The sequence below is a fragment of the Panthera uncia genome, chromosome D2, assembly GCF_023721935.1.
Source record: "Panthera uncia isolate 11264 chromosome D2, Puncia_PCG_1.0, whole genome shotgun sequence".
Lineage (NCBI taxonomy): Eukaryota > Metazoa > Chordata > Mammalia > Carnivora > Felidae > Panthera > Panthera uncia.
The window spans coordinates 75,577,826-75,601,021 of record NC_064818.1 but is presented as its reverse complement, the minus strand read 5'-3'; the positions used below and the strand labels follow the sequence as shown (position 1 = coordinate 75,601,021).

At 52.0% G+C, this 23,196-nt stretch overlaps 1 protein-coding gene across 1 annotated transcript in view; it reads right to left on the bottom strand.

Moving 5' to 3' along the window:
- LOC125933013 (transforming acidic coiled-coil-containing protein 2-like) overlaps positions 1 to 15,268 on the bottom strand; it is a 124,976-nt gene extending 109,708 nt beyond the window's left edge. The window contains exons 1-2 of the mRNA XM_049645862.1: positions 15,197 to 15,268; positions 660 to 785 (exon numbers count right to left, since the gene is read on the bottom strand). The gene's annotated coding sequence lies outside the window, so the exon portion shown is untranslated. The remainder of the gene's footprint in view (positions 1 to 659; positions 786 to 15,196) is intronic.
- Positions 15,269 to 23,196: the final 7,928 nt, after the last annotated feature.

Below are 23,196 nucleotides of genomic sequence, written 5' to 3'. Positions count from 1 at the left end.
GGGGTGGGGAGGAGCATGTGTATAGAGAGAGATAGGTGTGTGTGTGTGTGTGTGTGTGTGTGTGTGTACTGGCATCTGAACCAAGTCCTGAGGCTGATGCTGGGCAAGCCTCTTGGAAATCAAGTGCCAGTGGGGTTATGCACAGTGCACCTGGACATCTGCAATTGCTGTGGGGTTGCCGAGGCACGTGGTGCAGGTGAGGGAAGAACCCCCGCCCCCCCCCCCCCCCCCGGCAAAACCCGTCGGCCAAGCAGAGGCACAAGGACCCGGTCCCTCTCCCCATGGTGCTGCTGGCTCCCCTCTGCTCTGACCACAGCTCTCTGCTAACCCAGCTCGTGTCCTGGGAGGTCAGAGGCAGTCAACTGAGTCATTCCTTGGAGAGGTATAAATAGTACGTCCTCTCTCCCAGAGGACTTCTATTTTAAATAGGGGCCCCTGAAGATCACAAGGGAACAGATCTCTAAATCGCTCATTGGGGCGGGGTCTTCTTCGTGTCCCCTTAGGTCCCTAAGGCCCCAAGAAGAGTCCCCAGCCCTGTGCAGCAGAGGCGTGCAAACCTACGTAGGGGTGGCGTTCAGGGGAGGGGAGTGGAGGGAGGCAGCCTCAGAGACTGGGCCCCGGGGTCCCACCACCAGACGCAGGCCCAGCCCCCACGGTACCTCTGGGCTGTCAGGTCCCCGGAGACCTGGCTGATGGCTTCACCCTGGTGGGGAGAGGTGGCTAACAGTGGGTTTTCAAGGTCCTCGAGGGCAACTGGCTGGATGACATCATCCGCTATAGGTGACCTAGGGAGAGGAGAGGAAAAAAACCCAGGCTCAGAAATGTTCCTTGAAGTTTTCAATGTGTTTGAGCAGCAGTTAATCTGGACCCCCAGCAGGCTTTCTGGAAGGATCTGCTGCTACTCCAAGTCTGGCCCACAGGTGGCGCTGGCCCAGGAGGAGAAAACACAGAAACTGAGTCTTTAGAAGCCTGCAGGGCGACTTGACAGAGTAATTTTGTCTGTGGATCTAATAATAAAGGTCAGGACACTGCTAAACATCCTACAATGCCCAGGACAGCCCCACCACAAAGAATTATCTGGCCCAGAGTGTCAATAGTGCTCAGGAAGGAGAAATCCTGGCCGGGTATCATTTCCATTTCCTAGTAATTCATTTAATCGTTTTTTTTGTTTTGTTTTGTTTTGTTTTGTTTTGTTGTTTAAGTTTTGAACTATATGCCTTAGAAACTTTTAAAAACCGCACTGGCCCTTCATCCACTGAGAAAGTGGATACCAGACAGCCTCCAAGGGCAGCGGGCTTTGAAAGTGCAGAGGGACACAGGTCACCGTCATAGTCTGGTCAACACAACAGCTCACTCTGCTGGGAACCCCCTTCCATAATCGGGTACATCTTACTAGTTCATCACGGAGGTCCATGAGTGTTTCTTTCTGATGAACTTGGCTCTGGGCAGCGAGGAGCAGGGCCCTCACTTTTGTTCCGTGAGCAGGCACGGATTGCAGCCTGACTCTTGCGTTGTAAACGAGGAAGAGGCGGGCCCCGTCCTCGTGGAGTTTACAGTCTTAGGCAAGAGTCAGACATTTCTTAAAATGCTTGTTTAGTACCAATCGCAGTCACCACCAAGAAGGAAAGATACAGAAGGCTGTGTGAGATAAAGCCAGGAGGTCCCAGCCGGGAGACAGGGAACATTTCCTTGTTTAGGGGGTAGGGTGAGGCCACCCGGTCAGCTCGGCCATAATGAATGTTCACTAATGTGTACTGTGTGCCAGGAACTGCCAGTCTAAGTCCTCATAGATATCACCACATATGATCTTCACGACAACCCTGTGAGGTGGGTACCATCATTAACCTCATGGTAATGGGGTTTTTACAGATATGGGAACTAAGGCGCAGAGAGGCTGAATAACTTGTCCCTGGTTGCATAGCTGGTAAGGGGCAGAAGCAGGATATAAACCCAAGCCTGACTCGAGGGGCAATGTTTTTAACCACCACTCTAGGCCGTGTCCCAAAGGTTGAAGAGTCAGAGAAAGACAGAGGGTCTGCAGCCACATATCTGAAAACGCCGAACCAGGAAGGAGTCGGCCATTCTAGAGCAATGAACAACAAGGTCAGTGTGGTGGGAGTGTGGATGACAGAGACTGGGAAGGTCAGTGTGGAGGGAGTGTGGATGACAGAGACTGGGAAGGGGAGGGGTGGACGGGAGCCAGGTCCCAAGGCCAGGTCAAGGGACTGGAACTAGACCCTAAGCCAAGGAATCAGCCCCAACTTCTATCCAATGCTCTGCCACAAAGTGCTGCCTTTGGCATTGAAATGAATGAGAGGCAGGGGGGCCCAGGGTGAATTTCCTAAAACTATGTTTTAAATGTGATGAGACCAGCACAAGCCCATGACCACACCTTACTATTTATTCCCATGGACCTTGTGACATTCCCTTCTTCCTCCACGGTTCCCACCCACCGTTCCAAATCCCCCAGAACTCGATCTCGGAGCCCTGCGACCAGGCCCAAGGAGTCAGAGAGAAATGGGTACAAGGGGAAAAGGAAGGAGCCAGCTCGGAGGCGGGACGATGGCAGGGATTCTGGATCACAATTCAGAGAATCCTAAAATACAGTCATTAGCGACTTTCCAAAGTCATAAAAAAAAAAAAATAAAAATAATAAAAATTTAAAAAAACCTGAATGGAAAAACATCACCCAGGAGCTCTGGCAATACACACGGAAAGCCAGAAAAGACTTTGTTCCCTTCAACACAGCCACTGTATTCCTGTGTATAAATTCCAAGAATTTATTTTACGATGATACGATGATTAAGGGTTTGAACAAAGATGCTGATCACATCTGTGACCATAATAGCAACACCCCCCCCGCAAAAAACAAAACAAAAAAACGGGAAACAACCAAAACATCCCACAGTAGGAGACAGTTAATCATATTAAGGCAAAGCTGTAGAAACAGACTTATTGGCAGCTGTTTAAAAAAATAAGGTAGATCTCCACATCCCTAGAGGTAATTACGTCCATCATTAACTAAAGAAATGTTTTTAAAACTGTCAGTAGCATGGGGGCGCCTGGGAGGCTCAGTTGGTTGAGCATCTGAGTCTTGATTTTGGCTCAGGTCATGATCTCATGCTTCGTGGGACTGAGCCCTGCATCGGGGCTCAGTCCTGACAGCACAGAGCCAGCTTAAGATTCTCTCTCTCCCTCTCTCTTTCTGCCTCTCAAAATAAATAAGTAAGTAAGTAAGTAAATAAATAAATAAATAAATATGTCAGTAGCACGATCCAGATCTCATGTGCACGTGTATATCAGTGTTTATATATCCGTGTGTATACATGTAGATATGTACACGTATGTACAAACACACACGCAGGAAACGTGCAGCAGAGTGAACAAGCACCAAGCAAGATGTGTGCCAAGGTGTTAATAGTAATTCTCTTTCAGTAGTACAATTATGAGTGGGTTTTTTTTTTTTACGGTTTTAAGTCATCTCTATGCCCAATGTGAGGCTTGAACTCACAACCCTGAGATCAAGAATCCCCTGCTCCATGGACTGTGCCAGCCAGGTGCCCCATGAGTATTTTTTCCCGTTGAACTTGTCTCTGTTTTCTAGTTCTGTGCTGACTATGCACGGCTTTTACAAGCAAAATAAACAAGAAAACATATTTAAGGACAGTTTCAAGTGGCAGGGAGCAACTTCGGCTTGTACGTAACTCAGCGAAAGTTTGAAGGGATGGGACAATCAGAGTCAAGTCCCCACTTTTGTGCTGACATTTTCCACGGGCTTGTCGGCCTCGTCCCAAGGCACAAACGCAGCCACGCCTCGCTCGCCAGGCACCACTGGGGAAAATGAAGGTTCCAGTGGAGGATCTGGTGAGGAAGAGATATCTGTCTGCATATTCTGTGGGATGGCATTGTTACTTTAACTCTTTGGGAGGAATTATGTTTCAAAGCCTCTCGGACACTTCTCCGATTTTTCTGAACAGAGAATCTTGAACATAATGAAATGTTTTCTCAGTGACACACAATCAGCATCTTGAGTCACTATGATGTCAGTGAGGAAGTATGCTGGGGCACTAAAAGCACAATTGTACATGAAGTCAAGAGGGCTGGATTCTAGACCGGCCCCACCTTGGGGTCTCAGCCAGGGGACTGCTCCATCTGTAAAAGCAAAGGCCCTGGGCTGCACCGTCACCAAGGACTCTCCCAACTCAGCCCCGCCCCTCACTCGCAGGCCGTCAGCCAGCACCTCTGCTAACCCACCTGACTCTCCTCTACTTTACGCCTTCAGTTCTCTGCTTCTCACGTGCAGACTAAGACACATAGCTCGGGGTGTTAGAATAGTGTGTAGATCAAGAGTTAATAGGCACTGATACAGGTTTATAAACCTCCCGTACAACATAATTATAATAATTTTAAAATAAAAGTGTATGTGTGTATACACATACATACATTAGCTTGAACCACAAGAAATTACTAAAAAAAACCCAAAAAACATTTGTCAAATTCACATTGTACCAGCAGCTCCGAGGCCTTTGTGTCCTTCCTAGTGACCCAGTTCTGTTCCGGATGGCTGAGAATGGGGGAGAGCTGGCTTCTGGGGAAGTGGAGGGATTCTCATGAAGCAGCTTTTCTTGGGCCAACTGCAAGAGGCTATAAATGGCTTCTAAGTTCTCCCCGTGGTGGTGCTCGGACTAGAGTGACCGAAACATTTTTCGGAGGGAAAAAAAAAAAAATCTGTCAGAGATTTTAACCACCAGCTGCTGTCCCCAGCTGCCAGGACCAGCCCACTATAAATTTAGTCAGGCCAGCAAAGGGTTGATTTCCCGCTGGAATGTCAGGGAGGGGCCCTGGCCTCAACAAGTGCTCCTCTGAAGGGCCATGAGTCACCCGCCCTTTAGACACTGAGGCACAGAGGACTCTGCTTCAGAAAGGAAGACAGTCACATTCTGGTCTAAAAAGCCTGCACCTCAGCTCTACGCACACGCGAGGGACCTGTGCCCTGAGAAGGGCCCCGGGCTGAATCCAATGGGGATCACTAGATAATAACAATAATTAATACTAATAGCGGGAGTGGAAGGAAACTTTGGGAGATGATGGACACGTTTACGTCTTGATGGTGATGAAGCTTTCCCAGGTGTGTTCTCATCCCCAAACTCAGCGAGTCGCGGACATTCAAAATGCACAGCTTTTTATGTGCCAATCATGCGTCAGCAGAGCAGTGTCAAAAGGAAATGGGGATCGCGCACTCCGGAGTTGACAGGCCGATCAAGAGCACGGGGAGTGCAAAGTCTAAAATAAAGAGAGCCGGGAAGGGTGGTAACAGAACAAACTGTGGTTGAAAACCAGGGTTCTCTCAGGTGGGGCGATCTGGAACGGGGCAAGCAAAGTGCTGAGCAGACAGACGAGTGCAAAAGGGTTTCTGTATTAAAAAGAGAATCTTCTCCCTCTTCTCGCTCTCTCTCTCTCTCTCTCTCAGATGGTTTGGAAGGAAAGCCACTAAGCTTCCCTTCCCTTCCCTCGGACAGGGCAAGGAAGGTCACAGGAGAAGGGACAGGGAGAGCAGCAGAAAAAGAACCACATCAAGGGTAATGGGAGCCAGGTTCTCACAGAGCATTTGCGTATACAAAAGGTGATTAGGCTCTAAAGCACTCTCGAGCAGTGTTGCAATCAGAGGCATGAGATAAACACAGAACTGGGTGTAGCAGAGTGTGTGTGTGTGTGTGTGTGTGTGTGTGTGTGTGTGTGTGTGTGCGCGTGCACTCACATACACATACCTCTACTTCCCAGCTCCCTCTGCCCAGAGAGGTCAAAAGGACGTTAAGAATCACCTCCAAGGGGCTGCTGCTGGCCAGATCTGGGAGCATTCGGGCATAAAAAAATACAAATACTAATGGGTTCTAACCCATCCAGTAAAGTAATAATCCACGAGTTCACACAGACACAAAGACACAAACAAATGCACAAAAAGGGGAGAAGGAAAAGTTCCTCTCTCCAGTACAAGGGCAACTTGTCAAAAGCGTAGGAGGAATGATGGAAGCAAAGTCACCATTGCAGAACCATCTGGGCGGTGGTCAATTCGGGCAGCCATCAAAGGTCGCTAAGGCAGGCGGGTGGTTTAAAGAAGGAAAGGATATCGTGTGCTCTTGGATCCACTTACTGGTGGAGAAACCTGGTGGGCACCAACCTGGCCAGGCATCAACCAGGATCACCATCCCTGGCGGAGGGACGGTCATCACGCTGTGCTCTGGGACATGACCCCCCCTGGGAAGAGCACAGCATCACTTCCGTGGGATGACTGACCAGAACGGCCAGCCAGAGTCTGGTCATGAGAAAACTATGGATAGACACAGGTTGGATTTTTCCAGAATGAAAGACCTGTACTCTTCAAGGTCATGAAAGACAAGAGGAGACTGAGGAATTCTCCCAGACTGAAGAGAGTCCGCAAGCTTACGTCGAGTAGGACACATGCTTTTGGACTGAATTCGGGATCAGATGGAAAAGGGGACGAGCTGGTGAGTCTGAATGGGTCCTGACGCCTGGGTGATACGGTCACACAGCACATCTATTTCCCAGTTGGATGGCTGCATTGGCATGATGCTGGAGCGTCCTTGTTCCGGGGGAGGCGAACACTGGAGTGTCTATTTTGGTTTGTATTTTGGAGGGTGGCAGAGTCGTGTCTGCACCTGGCTCTCGAATGATCAGTTTAAAAGAATATTCTGGGACACCTGGGTGGCTCAGTCAGTTAAGCGTCTGACTCTTGATTTCCGCTCAGGTCGTGATCTCGAGGTTCCTGAGATCAAGCCCCGCGTCGGGCTTTGAACCGACAGCGTGGAATCTGCTTCGGAGTCTCTCTCCCTGCCCCTCCCCAGCTCTCTCTCTCTCAATCTCTCCAAATAAATAAATAAGCATTGAAAGAAAGCCTTGAAAGAAAACAAATGTGGTTTTGATGCGCTACCTTTCCTTTTTTCTAATACAGAGAGAGTAACAGATAGGTCATAACAGGACCAGGCAGCACCCAAGCTGGGGGCAAGGCCCCCTCGACGCCGTGCGCTGCGCTCCGGAAAACGTTGGCGCAGCTCTCACCAACACAGCTGAAACGGAGCCCCCTGCGGCTCACATCTGCTCACTCCTGTTTCAGAAAGAGGAGCAAAGCCGGTCGTCAATCAGCAAAATGGAATCTTCTGAAATCTCACATCTTCACGAGCTGTTGGCCCGTTGCGCGCCGGGCATGACCCAGCTGGCGAAGGCCAGGCGCCACAGCCACGGCACATAACATAAGGAGCACACACGCGACGTGCATCCTCTGCGGATCTCCCCGTTGGCATTTGGAGCCGAAACCTTCGTCCTCTGGCCTGAGGGGCAGGATACACCTGTGCTCTGCTTCGGCTCTAGCCTGAGAAATTGTGCTCACAGGTATCCAGCTCTGTGGTCCTGGCACCTGCTCAGGACAAGCAATGCTTTGCTTTTTTTTTTTTCAGCCCCTATGGAGAACGACTTGTCCTTTTTCTGATCTGGGAAACGATGAGGTGAGAAGGATATGACCTGGCAATCCTGAAGGCCAGGTACAGGAGTGGGGCTGAATAGATAATAGGATTCCTAAAACCAGAGTCCCACCGTGCCCGGGAGCAGAGGAGGAAGCCGACCCTGACAGAGGAGGGGCCTGCCCAAGGTCTCAAGGGCACTGTTCCTACTGCCGACGACAGTATTTTAGCATGTACTAAATGTTGTAACAAATTTAAGTAATTACAATCAAAGGCTTGATAATGACAGCAGTCATAAGAGAGCATTGTTAAGTGCCTTTATCTGCCACGGAGGGAAGAACTATGCACACGCTCGCTCATCCAGCCCTTAGAAGGGGTGAGGAGTGGTCAGAATTTGAGCCCAAGTCCCAAAGCACGGGATCCGGGCAACCCCACACAGTGGGGGGCCTGGCTCGAGCTAGCAACAGGCAGAATCTCCCACACGACTCCAAGCAAAGCAACTTGCCTGTGAGATCCTAGAGCCCACGTCAGGGAGAAGAGAGACTTTCTACTCCCCGATACGAAAGTCCAGCAATCTAAAGATTTAGCCTTCGCTTAAAAAAAAAAAAAATACTAAACATCTTCAAAAACAACTTGAGAAAATACACAGCTACTTATATTTGTATGGTACCTGAGACTTTCCCCAAAGGCTGTGTTTTGTGATTCTCCATCACCCCATGCAGCTGGCAGAAAACTTCTTTTCTACAAAAGGAGACTGAGGCTCAAGGAACGAAGTAACTTGGCAAAGAGACACAGTGGCAAGAACGCAGGCCTTCTGCCGCTGAGCCTGTCCCCATGACAGGAGCCCACGCTGTGTCCCAGGTCCTTCCTCCAGCGGGCATGTCACAGTTCAGCTGCACGTGGAGGCCCCTGGGGTGGCAGGGCCAACGGGGTGGGGCTGGGGTGGGGAGGGGCACTGTGGGGCACGAAGAGGGGAAGAGGGGACAGGCCAGCAGGGGGATCACGGCTCCAGCAAGAGGGAAAGGACAATCTACTGTGTTCCCTGCTAGCTTCCCGGCCCAGAGTCAGCAAGGAAAACGCTTCCGGGGGTGAACGAACCACTAGAGACAGAGCCACAGGGAGGCAAGCCAGCGGCATCGGAGAGGTAAATGAGCTCCAACAACTTTATAGACACTCAAAATTGAACATTTGTCCGTTTCAGTTATGAGCTGTGCTTTTCATATTTGGGGGCCAAATTTTTAAGGCGTCGAACATTTGTGGCACGCTCCCTGAAAGGAAGGCTCTGGGCCTCTGCTGATGAGTAAGGCCCCTCCCCCACTTCCCCGGGGGCAGGTGGTAGGAGGCCAGAGTGGGACCAGAAGGCAGGAGCTGGACCCACGCCAGCAATAAAGAGCTGCGTGACCTTGCAGAAAGACTCCTCAGAGCCTCAGTTTCCCCATCTGCCAAAGCAGGCAGTGGCTGTCCCCGGTCTGAACAGGGAGTGGCGAGGGTGGAGCCCAGTCACAGAACTTTTCTCTGGCAAAGGACCCGGCACCTGGGACGCGCTCCGCATCATGAATACAAACACAACAGGGGGCACGGCCTTCCCCACAGAACAGCCCAGAAGGAAGCGCTTTGTCGCAGTCCCAGTCCACACGTCCCCCCTCCCCTGCCCAGGTGTGTGCCCCCAGGTGTGGGCACACCGCACAAACCCCTGGCTCCGTGTGAACGCCAGCACACGTCATGGGACAGGAAGGAATCCAGGTGGCAGCAAAGGGAATCAATGTTCATGAACATCCAGTGTGCCAGGCACTATGCAGGCCATTTGTCACTTGAAGCAACGCGACAGCCCATTTCACCAAGAGCAAACGGAGCCTCTGGGCAGGGAAGTCGCTCTACCCAAAGCCACCCTGAGCCGAGCACCGTCCTGGTTGCTCTGACCCCAGGCCTCGAGGGCAGACGGGTCGCGCGGCCCCAAGCAGCATCTCTCTCCAGGATGAGCCGTGAACAGTGACAGGAAAGTTGCCGGGCAGGGTCTGCCTCCCCCAGGAAAACAGGTGAGCAGCCGGCACAGGCGAGCTGGGCGAACCCTTTCCCTCCCCGGGCTGTGGGCGCCCCCTCCAGAAGAGGAGGTTTGGACAGTTCATCGTCTCTGCTCCCTTCCAGCCCAGTGATTTTCTGACCTGCAAACCCTGAGGCTCCAGAGGTTCAGCCCCTGGCCTGGCTTGGGAGAAGGCCTGGACAGTGCCCCGTTGGCCAGGGGCCAGGTTCCTGGTTAGGACTTAAGGACGGGAGGGAGGGAGTGACCTGGTGACTCAAGGCTCCAGCTCCCAGGAGGCCTGGTGGTAGGGAGGAGGTGCGGAAGGAGACGTTTTTCTCGTGTACAACTTAATCATGCCTTAAAATTGGACTGCCATTCCCACACCCCTTGGGGTTAATGGGCGCAAGAACGGGGGTTGATGACAAGCCAAAGGGGAGGAAGTCATTCCAGGAGGATGAGGCAAGGAGGCGGTGCCCACTGTTCTTTTCAAGAGACAATGAACTTATCCCACCCAGGTGCTGGGAAAAGCCACACACTCAGGGGAGTGATGATGTAGTTGTCCCCCGGATCAAAGGGACAAGGCTGAGACAAGACACCTGCCAAACGGGCCAGCACTTCTGGGGTCAAGATCCTGGCCCAGGGTGCCTACTTCTCCCGAAAGCCAGTGCATGGAACCCACAGGTGACTCATTTCCACCAGAACACTGGCACAGAAATCAAACTGAGTCGTCCACAGGGCGGGTAGGTGGGTAGCAACTCTAAGTACCAGACGGCCCAGGCTCTGGAGAGGGTAGATCTGAGCCTGAGTCCAGCTCTGCCATTTACTAGCCATGTTGGCCCTGGGCAAGTTTGTTAACCTCTTGGAGCCTCAGACTCTGACCCTGTGAAATGGGGACAAATTGTATAACTTGAAAAGATTGTTGAAAGAGATAAGGGCTCGAAGCATGTGTAAAGCATGGTGTCAATCACATCACAGGGGCTCAATAGATATTTGCTGACGATATGGATGCATGGAAAGTAGCAACAACAGAGATGTTATCAGCTGCTGCCACCAGAGTACCCTCGCTGCCACTTAATTCAGACCAGGGCCGGCTTCCTCTCTAATTTCTTCGAGCGTAAGAGCGGGCATCTCAGCTCGCACGCCGGAGTTTGAACGAATGCCTTGAGTGTTTTTACACAGACAAGGCCAAAGTTTACCTGTTGGTGTTTGTAAACCTTGCTGAATCCTCAGTTTCTTCTGACGGTCACGGATTGCTTTCCCCCTGGTTCCAAAACCACACAAGTAGCACGAATACCCGGGACAGCTCTCCCTACGCACGCAGAATGCAGTGAAGCCTAGACCCTCTGCAAGGAACAAAGGCATCTACCCGCAGTTCCAGAGGGGAGGGCGGGAGACATGAGGCGGGGTCTGGTCAGCCCTCGATGAGGGAGACCCTGGCACATGGCTGACTGCCAGATACCCTGGGAGCTCGACGCAGGGAGCTGTCGAATGCAGGTTCCTGGGCGAGCTGCATTGAAGGCACACGCGAGATACCGAACCTTCTCCTTTTTAGCAGGAAGCAGGAAGGAACCTTCTCCTTTTTTAGCAGCTGGAGGGCAGGCAGCCATGGGAAGCCGAGAGTCAGAAGGATAAAAGATGGAAGGAGAAGATGTTCCTGATGCCGACATGAGCCAACCTCTTACAGCCTTTTCTCTTTAGAACGGGGCTCCCGTTGGGGGAACCATCATGATGTGAACCAAGCCCCTGCCCTCGGGAGCTGGAAGCTGGGACTGCTGGCCAGAAGCCATGGCTGTAAATGACACAGATGGGGGGGGGGGGGGGTGGCCCACGTGGTCACAGGTGCACAGGGAGAGGGATGAGGGCGGCTGGAAACAGCCACACCTGCATATGAGCCCATGAAGCAGATGCTTTTTCTTTCCATTTTTCTCCCCAGATTTGCTCTCTGTGGGTAGAGCTGAAGTGAGTTTCCTATTCTGTTATTTTTACTTGTTTTCTGGGCAAAATAGAAATGACCAATGAAACGGGAGGACAGACAAAACCGGAGGCTAGCTGAGTGGCTTCCAAATAAGAGAACGATGTTGACTAGCACACCGTCTCATTCCCACCTAAAAATCCGAAGAGTAAAACTAAGCTCTCGGAGGGCCGCCTACATGGCTCAGTCGGTTGAGCATCAGCTCTTGATTGTGGCTTAGGTCGAGATCTCACAATTCGTGGGCTCAAGCCTCACCACGGGCTCCGGGGCTGACATCGCAGAGCCTGCTTGATATTCTCTCTCCCTCCCTCTGCCCCTCCACCGCTTGTGCTCGCCTGCTCCCTCTCTCTCTCCTCCCTCTCAGATAAATAAATAAACCTTTAAAAAATAAATAAAATAAAAATAATAACAATAAAAATCAGCTCTTGGAGGTATTAGGGATTGAATCATAACCAGGTGAGAAACAGAACCAGGAATTCCTGTTTGCACAGCACGTCACAGTTTGCCAGGTATTTGCGGGCACATGATGGCACTTGCTCCCACAGTTCCATGGAGCCAGGCAGGCAGGGGTATGTGTCCCCACCATGAGGAGACGGAAATGGGGACTCAGAAACGGTTAGTGACCTGCCCGAGGGCACACAGTTGGCGAGAGTGGGGCAGAGACTCAAATATAGGAGCTCAGTCTCTAAACTGGGAGCTTTGTTTCCCTGGGTCTTCTTTTTTTCATGCCTTTTCCTTTGTCCTGAACGGTTCCGTAACCCTTGGGCCGCTCTGTCATCCCAGTGAGTTGCTGTGGAAATGATTATTGAGGTTATAGACAAAGGACCGTGACCTCGGTGAGGGACAGGGAGACAAAACCCAGCCATCGAGCCAGATTTCACATGCGTCACAGTGGGCGAGACCAGGGCACCCAGTTCTGCAGCCTTCTCCTTCGCTTTGCTCCTCTGTGCGGGGAGAGTCAGAGACTCGATCACCAGCCTCCTAGACCTTCTCCTGATTGTGCAAAAGGTACCAGGGCCTGTAAACCCAAACCACAGTTCATCCACGAACCATTTGCTTTTGGCTGTGGAACCGAATCTCCAAAGAACACACACACACCACACACACACACACACACACACGCACACACACGTGCTCTAAACTCAGCCCTCGGTCTCTCCCAGCCTCATCTACACCTGCAGCCTGGGGCCTCAAAAGCCCATAGACCCCCATCATGCATCTTCTAGTAGAATTGGTCTCTCCCAATTCCCCAAACCCTTGACCCTTGCAGGGTCCTCTCTAGGGGGTGCTATTGGCATTGTGGACGAGACAGTTTTTGGTTGTACAGGAATATCCCATGCACAGCATCCCAGACCCTCACCAGAGAGATATCAGTGGTGGCCTCTCTGGTCACAGTGACAAGCAAAACACCTTCGTACATTTCCAGACATCCCCTACTGGGCACTAGCCTCCTCGTAAAGCCTGACCAGCAGGTGTATGTTCAGGAGTATCTCTCTCTCACACACACACTGCTCCTTGAAAGCAGGGGCTGTGTCTTACTCACTTCAACCACCACTGACCGCCCCCCCCCCTTTCCAGGCCCGTGTCACTCCTGCAGGGTGTACTACAAACTAGGCAGGTCCTCCCTCGAGCAGTGTCTGTCTCCACAGAAATGACAAACATAAATAACCACAGTACGAAGCAGGATGAGACCAAAGAGGCCGCCAGGACTTGGCTGAAGGCACACCGCGCCAGGTGTCTGGGGTCCTGGGTTTGAGTCCCACCTTCGCATGTGACTCTGGACTTGTCCCACTTTCCCTTTGGGCACCTGTAAAATGCAACTTGGATCTTCCAGTTTCCCTCCAGCTATAATCAATGTCAAGGGCTCAAACTTAGAGACAAAGAGGAAGGAGGTGAACAGAGGGACCGGGAGCAGCTTCTGTCCAGGTTTCCCAGACGGGGTGCATTTGCTCAGTGCATCTCCATAAGCGGGTGAAGCCTGTGGTGGGTCGGGCTCTAGGGTGCCTGGCCTACCTGAGGGACTAGCAACAATGCACGAGACGAAGAGGACGCACCGGGCACCCGAGAGTCCGGCCGTGGCATCTACACAAGGAGGGCAGCTCCTGACCTACTTCCTGCTCCCGCTCTCCTCCGAGGAGAATGCCTGAGCCCAGGGCAGAGCCTGTGAGCAGGAGCCCCAGGGGACTCACCTGCGCAGCACAACCGGTCCTGTTCTCTCCAAGACCTCACAGCCTGAGCTGCTCAAAGTCCACGGCTGTCGTAGTCCACTCCCCAATCCCCAGCAAACCCTTCCTTCCAGTTCCAGCTACACCAACTTCAACAGGGCCCCTGAAAACAATCGTGAAGACTCGACTCTGAAACATGTTAAGTGATTCGGAATGGACGAAACCACAGATGAAACCCAGCCTCGGGACATGGCCCCAGACATTTCCAAAGTCACTTCCAAATACTACAATGAAAACAGCTTTTGAAATGTGGCCTCATAGAGAATCCCAGAGAAAGAAGAACACAGAGTTCTTTGCCTTCTGACGAATCTCCGCCCTCTTCTGGCATAAAACAGAAAACAGCACCAGGACCCTTGAATCTCCAGTACCCGGCTGGTAGGGGCTTGGGACGGCCGTAACCCCCACCCCCCACCCCTGCACACTGTCTCAGCGGCAACCGAGCCCCCCTGGGGGCCCTTCCTGACACAGAGCTCCTATTTCCACCTCCCCAGTCCACCCTTGCCTGGAGTCACCCTTTCTCGCACTACCTCGGTTGTATTTAACCCATGGCCACAAGGTCCTGTCCCAGCATCTGGCAGAGCTAGGAGATAAGAACAACAAGGATAACCCTCTGACGATGACGATGATGATGCCATTTTAAGGAAAGACCACCACTGAGAAGGACAACGAACACGGCCTGAGCTCCAAGGCAACAGCGTGCTGCAGAAAGCGCCCTCGGCCAGTGCGGGGAATCAGGACTCTCGAAGTCGCCTTTCGAGGACGTCCAGAGGCCAAGGAAGACTCACGCCGCGGGGGCCCGGGAGTCAAGGACGCCCGAGGGAAGCTCCGCGGGTCACGTGCTCGCCGGAGCCCTGAAGTGCTCTCAGCCCCGCTGACGTAACTATTCGAGAATTTAAAAGTCCCCAACTCGGAGGAAATGCAGTGCAGTTTTATGGCTAATCCACGCGCCGCCGTGGCCCGCCGGGGGTGACCCCGCGCGACCGGGTGGCACCGCTCGAACTCGGGAGGAGCCCCCGCGGGGGTGGCGCACAGCCGGGTCACCGGCGGGGACCCCACTGCGGGCGCTGACGCCGGTCCCCGACCCCAACTGCAAGCGGGGACTCCACCTATGGGCGGGGACCGCGGCCCCGGGCACGCACCCCCCAACCGCGGGCGAGGACCCGGCCACGCGCGCGCACTCCGACCGCGGGCGGAGACCTCGACCCTGGGCGGGGACCCCGGCCGCGGGCGCGCACCCCGAGCGGTCTCAGCGCCGGAGCGAGCCTCCCGGGCACACTCCCGGGACCCCCCGGCCGCCCCGCAGACACACTCCTCTGCCAGCAGGGGCCACAAATGCGTGCTTCGCCTCTTTCCTGCCCGCAGCCAGTGCCTCCTGGGGAAAGCGGGGCGAGCTTCGGCTACCACTTCCAGCACGCCTTTGTCTGGCGGCCAAGGTCCCGGGGATGCCCGTCTCCTCCCTGACCCCGGGCGCCCGCCCGCCCGCCCGCGGCCGCGGCGCACTTACCCGCCCGGGGCGATCGCGGATGACTCGCGCGGAGTCGCCTTCCTTCGGGGACGCGGCTGACTTTCCCGAGCCGAGCGGCGGCGCGCGGAGTCCCCACGGCCCGGCCCGGCGACGCAAACTTTCCCGGGGCAACGGCGCGGGGCGGGCGCGGGGGCGGCGCGGCCCCCCGAGGGTCGGGCAAAGTTGCAGCACAAAAGGCCAATGACTGGGAGCGCGGCGGCGGCCGGGCCAGGCTCCTCCCCCAGCTCTCGGCGCTCCGAGCGGCCCGCGCGCGGCCAGCTGCTCGCGCAGGGCGCCCGCCGCGCTCTCCTCCCGGGCCAGGAATGCGCGGGGCCGGCGGCGGCGCGCCCGGGAGCCCCGGGGCCCCGGCGGCCGCAGAGCGAGCGGGGGACGGGCGCAGCCGGACGGACGCGGCGCGGCCCGGACGCGGCTCCCGAACGCACCGCAGGCTACTTCCAGGAGCCTTTGAGTCATGACCACTTGTTACGGGTCTGAGTTTTTCCACGGCGCTTTCCACTACGCCTGGCAAAGGCGGGGAAGGCACCGTGCGAAATGCCTGAGGCCGAGGGCGGGCCCTGGGTCCCAACCCTGCGATCGGCACACAGCTGGGGAGCCGGGAGCAGGCCCCGGAAAAAGAAGGTGGGGATGAAATGGTGCCTCGCTTGTTCCTTGGAGCCAAATTCTGGCTCTTCTGTTTTCATCTGCGGAGACCGAATAACCCTGCCCGACCACAGATGCTTTAGAGTGCGCTGTGCTCTACAGTTTGCCAAACTTGACTGCCTTCTTCTGGGCCGTTGCCCTCGGAAGTAGGCAGAGACTAAAGCCAAGCCGCTTCCCGGTATTTGCAGGGAGCCTGTGTTTCCATTTGCGACTTGTTGGTTGTAATTTTTTCCCTTATAGGGCCCCAGAGCGACTCCTGCGCTAACATCGACCTCATACCCAGCAGTGGCGCTTACCTGCCTGTACCGCCCTGAAGGCTCACCCTTCCTCTGGCTATTTCTGCAGCGAGGCAGAAAGAAGGAAAAGAATTAAGAGTCTGTGGCTATATGCGGATGCCAGGCTTCCTATTTTAAGTTCGGTTTCAAGAAAGCATTGCTATATTTTATATGCAGGGACCAAAGGGCAAGAGACTCACAAATGACTCAACGCTTCCTTTCCTCCTCTTAAAGAAACAGATGCCCTTTGGGATGAGCACTGGGGTTGTATGGAAACCAATTGGACAATAAATATCATATATTTAAGAAAGAAAGAAAGAAAGAAAGAAAGAAAGAAAGAAAGAAAGAAAGAAAGAAAGAAAGAAATGCCCGAGGCTTGATGGCCCTGAATGAGAATTCCATGTAGAATAAAGAAATAGACTTTTATCACCTTCCACTAAAAAAAAAAAAAAAAAATTTTAACACCATGCTTCTAAGAGCCACATTTCTGATAGAAATTTAAATCGATTCCTTGTTACAGACACCTAGGTGGCACCCAGGTGTCTCAGTCCGTTAAGTGTCTGACTCTTGTTTTTGGCTCAGATTATGGTCTCACGGTTTGTGGGATGGAGCCCCTTGTGGGGCTCTAGGCTGACAGTGCGGAGCCTGCTTGGGATTCTCTGTCTCCCTCTCTCTCTGCTCCTCCCCTGCTCACACTCTTTCTTTCAAGATAAATAAGTGAACAAACAAAATTTTAAATAGACTCCTTGTTCACAATGGGTATTAATGTACCCATTTCACAAATGTGGTAACCGAGACCAAAATCTTCTAATTTGTTTCAGTGTATACCATCCACTATTGGAAAAGCGGGAATTGTAATGCCCAGTCTTCTGTGTCCTTGTGCCCTAATTCCAGGTCATACCCATTTATGGTAAAACAAACAAACAAACAAACAAACAAACAAACAAAAAACCCCACTCTCTACCTTGTTAAGCTCAAGCATTCCAATTAGGCAAAGAGCTAAGATGAATTTGAGGAGCTGTCCCTTCCACGTGAAACCTGCTGGATGCATCTCTTTCATGACAAAGGAAGATACCACTGGGCTTTGAAAACCCAGTGGTGTGGTCAGCCAAGTGATGTCCCTGCACTGAGAATGTCCACATCTTAAGCCCCACGGTCTATGAATACCTGAATTTACATGGCAAAGAGGAGTTAAGATTGTAGATGGAATTAAGGTCGCTAATCACCAGACCTTAAAATAGGGAGATTATCCTAGATTATCCAGGTGAACCCCAAGTAATCACAAGGGTCCTTGGAAGTGAAGGAGGGGGGAAGAAGAGAGGTCAGGGAAAGAAGGGTGACAATGGAAGCACAGACAGACAGACACGTGAAGATGCTATGCTAGCTTTGAAGGGCACCGTGAGCCAATGAATGTGGTTGCAGAAAAGCAAGGAAGTAGATTTTTCCCTAGGCTTCCAGAAAGGAACACACGCCTACAGACACCGTAATTTGAAGCCAGTTAAGACCTGTGTCGGACGTTTTACCTGCAGAACTATAAGAAAATAAATTTATATTGTCTTAAGCCACTAATTTTGTGGTAATTTATTACAACAGCTATAGGAAACCAAGGCGGTAGGTATCTGGTTATTATTGTGATTTACTCTTTGTTGAAGGATTTTATGAAAGTATCTTGAATTCTAGGAATGTTTCTAGCGTCTAACATTACTCACTGCAGGAGATCACTCTGGCTGAGCAAGGCTTGTCCCTAGCACTCCTCCAAGGCACCTCCACGCTCAAACAGTGCTGTGGTGTTAGGCAGCCGGCAGCCAGACAGAGCCATGGGCCAGTGTAGGATATACTCATTAGAAGACGAAGTCAAAAGGGCACCTGGGTGGCTCAGTCACTTAAGCGTCCGACTTTGGCTCAGGTCATGATCTCGCAGTTTGTGGGTTCGAGCCCTGCATCGGGCTCTGTGCTGACAGCTCAGAGCCTGGAGCCTGCTTTGGGTCGTGTGTCTCCCTCTCTTTCTTCCCCTCCCCTGCTTGCGCTCTCTCTCAAAAACAAACATTAAAAAAATTTTTAAAAAAAGAAGATGAAGTCAAGGGGAGCCTGGGTGGCTTAGTCGGTTGAGCCAACTTGATTTCAGGCTCTTGATTTCAGCTCAGGTTATGACCTCATAGTCATGAGATTGAGCCCCACATCAGGCTTGGTGCTGACAGTGTGGAGCCTGCTTGGGATTCTCTCTCTCTCTCTCTCTCTCTCTCTCTCTCTCTCTCTCTCTCTCTCCTTCTGTCTCTGCCCCTCCCCCACTCTCTCTCTCTTAAATAAATAAACATTAAAAAAAAAAGATGAAGTCAAGAGCTCCCTATATCACAGGAAATTGAGATTCAAATCCCACCAAGCGATGGAGTTGACCCACACCAGAAATTCTCAGCCGGCCCACACGGTTCTGGTCCCAGCCACAGACAGACATGCTGCCCAGCCCGCAAAGCTGAAGCTATAGTGAACGAGCACTCCCTGTCTCTTCCTGCTGGTACAGAGGAGGAAAGATGTGTGCTCGTGCCTTGGGACTTGGGATACCCGGAAACTACAGAAAAAGATGGAATCGCAGGCAGGAAGCACGTGCCTTAGTAACTGCATCCAGGACTGAATCTTCACATCCGAAGGATTTCTTGGGTGTAAGTACAGGGCCAAGGCCTCCGCAGAAATGCTGTCTGTATGAGTGTTTTCAGCACTGTTTCGGCTGCCGTCGTGCAGCCGCTGCTAATCTCTCTTCTAGGGTTTCTGGGGTTACCTTAAAGGCTGCCCGGGAGGCACCCATAGTGCCTATGACCAGAGCTCTCCCACTGTTATTTGTCATTATCTTTGGGTTCCACACAAGATTTTGTTTGGAGAGAAGGTTCGTTTGGAGAGAAGCTGGGGGGCGGGGGTGGGGGGGGATAAAATGTGGCAACACTGCTTTATAGAAAAGAACCATTGCTTTTGGAATCCTGGCATCCTGCCTGAGTCTCAAGAAGGAGAGTGACACCCAAGGTCAAAGGCTGCACCGGGACTGGGCAGGTTTCCCGGAAGGAGATTTTTTTTTTTTTTGAAATGTAAGTAGACAGAACGGTATAATGATATGTATCTTACCTGCTTTCGGTATTATCAACTCACGGCCATTTCTGTTTTGTTCCCATGCTCACTTCCCTGTTGCTACCCAGATTATTTTTGAAGCAAATCCTAGATATTAACATTGCATCTGTTAATATTTCTTTTAAAAAAATTTTTTTTAACATTTATTCATTTTTGAGAGACAGAAAGACAGAGCATGAGTGAGGAAGGGGCAGAGAGAGAAGGAGACGCAGAATCCGAAGCAGGCTCCAGGCCCCGAGCTGTCAGCACAGAGCCCGACGCGGGGCTCGAACTCACGAACTGCGAGATCATGACCTGAGCTGAAGTCGGATGCTCAACCGACTGAGCCACCCAGGGGCCCCTGCATCAGTTAATATTTCTGTTTGAATCTCCAAAAGGCAAGGACTGGGAAGGGAAATTTTGAAGCCTAACTCTTCCTTCCTTTTGCTCTCTCAGCCTCCCCGCAAAGGGATCAGCATTGCCGAAGGATTGCCTACGGTCTGTCAATGAGACCACCACAAACACCAGACCTATCGTCTGAAACTCAGTGCCCGTGAGACCCACTGGACTATTGTTAAAATGCTCCCAGAGATTCTGGTTCAGTAGGTCAGGGAAGGGGGGGGTGCTCAAGAATGTGCATGTTAGCAAGCATGTTCTGGGCCGAGACGCTTTCCAAACCACACTGCGAGAAACTCTGAAGCAAAGTTTGGCGGTGCGGGTCACTGGTGGTCTCCAAAAGTGAGGTTCCCTCTCCCTATTTACGGACTTGCTTATGTTCCAACAATCGTGACACGTGTGACATGTGACCCTCGGCCAGTGAGACAGAAAGGGAAGTCAGCTGGGCTTATGGAGACACTGTCCTGAGTCTTCAGAGAAGACACAAGATGGTGTATCTCCCGCCCAGATGTCCCCCTGCCTCTTGACGTGGTCTCGAGGGCTCATGCTTGGTGTTGCCGCAGGCAGCTTGAAACGATGACCAGGAGGACATCAGCCAACAGACCACATGTGGGTAGAAGGGGAGATGAAATGAGCTAATGAATTACTCGACTTTAACAGTGCCCTGCCTCTGGACTCCCTGCAGGTGAGGGGATTGGACCTATTATGGCCGAGGTTTTCTCGTATTGGGCCATCTGTTACTTGCATCCTGAAAAGCATCCTGACGGAACGATCAACTTCAGTGATGTTGAGAAATGCTCATTTGGCAGATACGAAACCTAAGGCTGCAGAAAGGGATGGCAAGCCACAATAAAGCAAATGAAAGACCATTTGCCAAGGGAGCCTTCTGGACTACAAAAGGCAAATTGGTGCCTAGGAAACACCCCTGCCCTGTCCACTAAAGAAGGCTTGGCTACCTGTTTGCAGTTTCCTTTAATATTCTTTTGTGGCAACGGTATTTTGCTGTGGCTGAGAAGTGACAAGCCACACGAACATGGGGAGCCAGGCTAGAAACCTGTGCCCAAACTTGCCCGACACAAAAATACCTGCGAACTAATAAAATATTCCCTGAGCATCTGCAATCACTGTCCCGGGTGCCCACGGGGGGGACAAAACCATATAAGGCAGGACCCTGCCTAGAAAGACAGGCTCAAGCTGGAGAGGCAAGAAGCAGGAGCGTGGAACCAGGAACACCAGCCGACCCCAGGGGTAGCTGGCACTTGTGCCTGAAGAAGGAGAGGGTACAGTGTGTATACTAGAAGTTATTTTTTACGGGCACCTGGCTGGTTCAGTGAGAAGAGCATTCAACTCTTGAGCTCGGTTGGGGTTGTGAGTTCAAGCCCCACGTGGGGTGTAGAGGTTACGTCAGTAAATACAACTGAAGTTATTTCAGTAGGCTGAAAGGAACTTCCATTCTATCCCAAGACTTGCTTCTGCCCCACTGGACCAAAGGCCGCTCCCTGGACTGCCAATGCCACAATCGGATACACGGAGAAATCTGGGAAATAAGGCCGGACACTAGAAATACACAGGGCTGGCTGGTTAACCGACGGGGAGTACGTGATATCTCCCTGGACAAAGAACACACTCGCTCTTTGCTGGGGGTGTGGGTCTAAATGAAGTTCATGTATCTGACTTGCTGGCGGGCACCCGAATAGGAGCTCAGGAACACTAAGCCCCTGAATGTTGTCCTCATGGAATAACAGGGCCTCTGGTCGGGGCACCTACGTGTAGCCAGATGGTGTAAACTTGGATACACTCAAGGAGTTTCGTTCAGCACATCAAAATCACTTATCGAGTACCTGCTATGTTGGGGCCCTGTGCAAGGTCTCTGTGCTCACTCCTAAGGTCAGACGAGGGAATGGCTACTACACGATAGGGGCAAAAAGGGAATATTTCATCAGCCCTGCAAGAGGTACGGGGAGATTTTCCAGAAGAGGGAATACTTAAGGTGAGTTGTAGAGTATAAAAAGGTGTTACCGTATTAAGATTACTCCTCTGGGGATATTTTAATAGTTATGCGCTTAACGCATATTATGAAAGAAACGTAATTAGCACACCAAACCTCTAACTTCCCAGAGATTCCCTGGGACAGAACAAAAGAATACAAGGGAATACAAATGAAGCAGTAGAAAGACAAACAGTAAGTAGATAGTGATACGAAAGGTCTATAGATAAGGTAAGCCTTCAAGGTGGTACATCACTAAATGACATTGCTGAAATGTTGAGCTAAGAAAAGAAGGAAAGGGGGCAGGAGAAGAAACATAGAATGCTCTAGGTAGTGAGCATGAAATCTATTCTTGAATCTACCGAGGAACGTTTTGTGATAACGAAGTCTATGATTAGCTCATTCAACAAAGATTTCTTGAGCACCTTCAGTGGGTTAGGTCCTCCTAGGTGCTGGCAGACAGGCGTGGACAGAAGTGACAAACCCCCTGCCTCGCGGAGAATACCTTCGGGATCCGGGCTGGTGGCCACCTACATCAATTGCCAAACGAAAGGCAAAGATGATTAGGGCCTTGAGCTGTTTTTGTCTTCTAATGCCTGTGTGCTGTCTCTTGAACCAGAGTGTGGTCGGCTTGCGGGCAGAAAACCTAGTCTCCCCCAGTGCTGTCCCTGCACGGGCTTTGTCCCTGCTGTGCTGACTGTCGGCCCAGGGCTCATCCCTGCCACCTTTCCCCTCTCCTGGCAGAAGGGTCCCCTCCCCCAGGACCAGCCTCCCTCAGCCTTTCCAGCTAGGACCTCACGGCACCTTAACGTCCTTCTTCTGCAGCAAGACAGATCTCAAGGCTTCCCCCAGCCACCAGAGACCCAACCCCAAAAAGCACGCTCACCTAACAGGTGATCCCCTCAGCTGCCAGCTGGGAAAGGTGGCAAAGATACTTCCCACATGACGGCTTGCTCTCTGCCTTCCCCACTCAACAATCAGATAAAGGAAACCAAAAAGGCAACTGAAAAACTTTTTTAAAACTATAGTACTCGTTAACATTTGCGAACATTTTGCTACCCAGCTGGCACTCTGCTAAGTGGCTTTTGTCTCTTCTCTCGTTTAATGCTCCTATGAGCCTTTGTGGCTATTGTCCTTAGCTGACAAAGGAGAAAACGGACCTGGGGGTCTCTATCCCAGCTGGCATCCAGCAGAACTACGTTCACACACAGGCTGTGTGTTTGTGAACCCAAACCCCTAACCAGTCCACACTGACCAAGAGCTAAGCTTCAAGTTATTTAAAAAAAAAATTTTTTTTTTAATTTATTTTTGAGACAGAGACAGAATGCGACCAGGGGAGGGGCAGAGAGAGAGAGGGAGACACAGCATCTGAAGCAGGTTCCAGGCTGTGAGCTGTCAGCACAGAGCCCGATGTGGGGCTTGAACCCACGAACCGTGAGATCATGACCTGAGCCGAAGTCGGAGGCTTAACCGACTGAGCCACCCAGCCGGGCGTCCCTAAGTTACTTGTGTATGCTCTGAACCTGTCAGCTGAAAATATGCCATGAGGAACCCAGGACCAGTGCCCGGCTCTGTCATGTGAGTTCAGC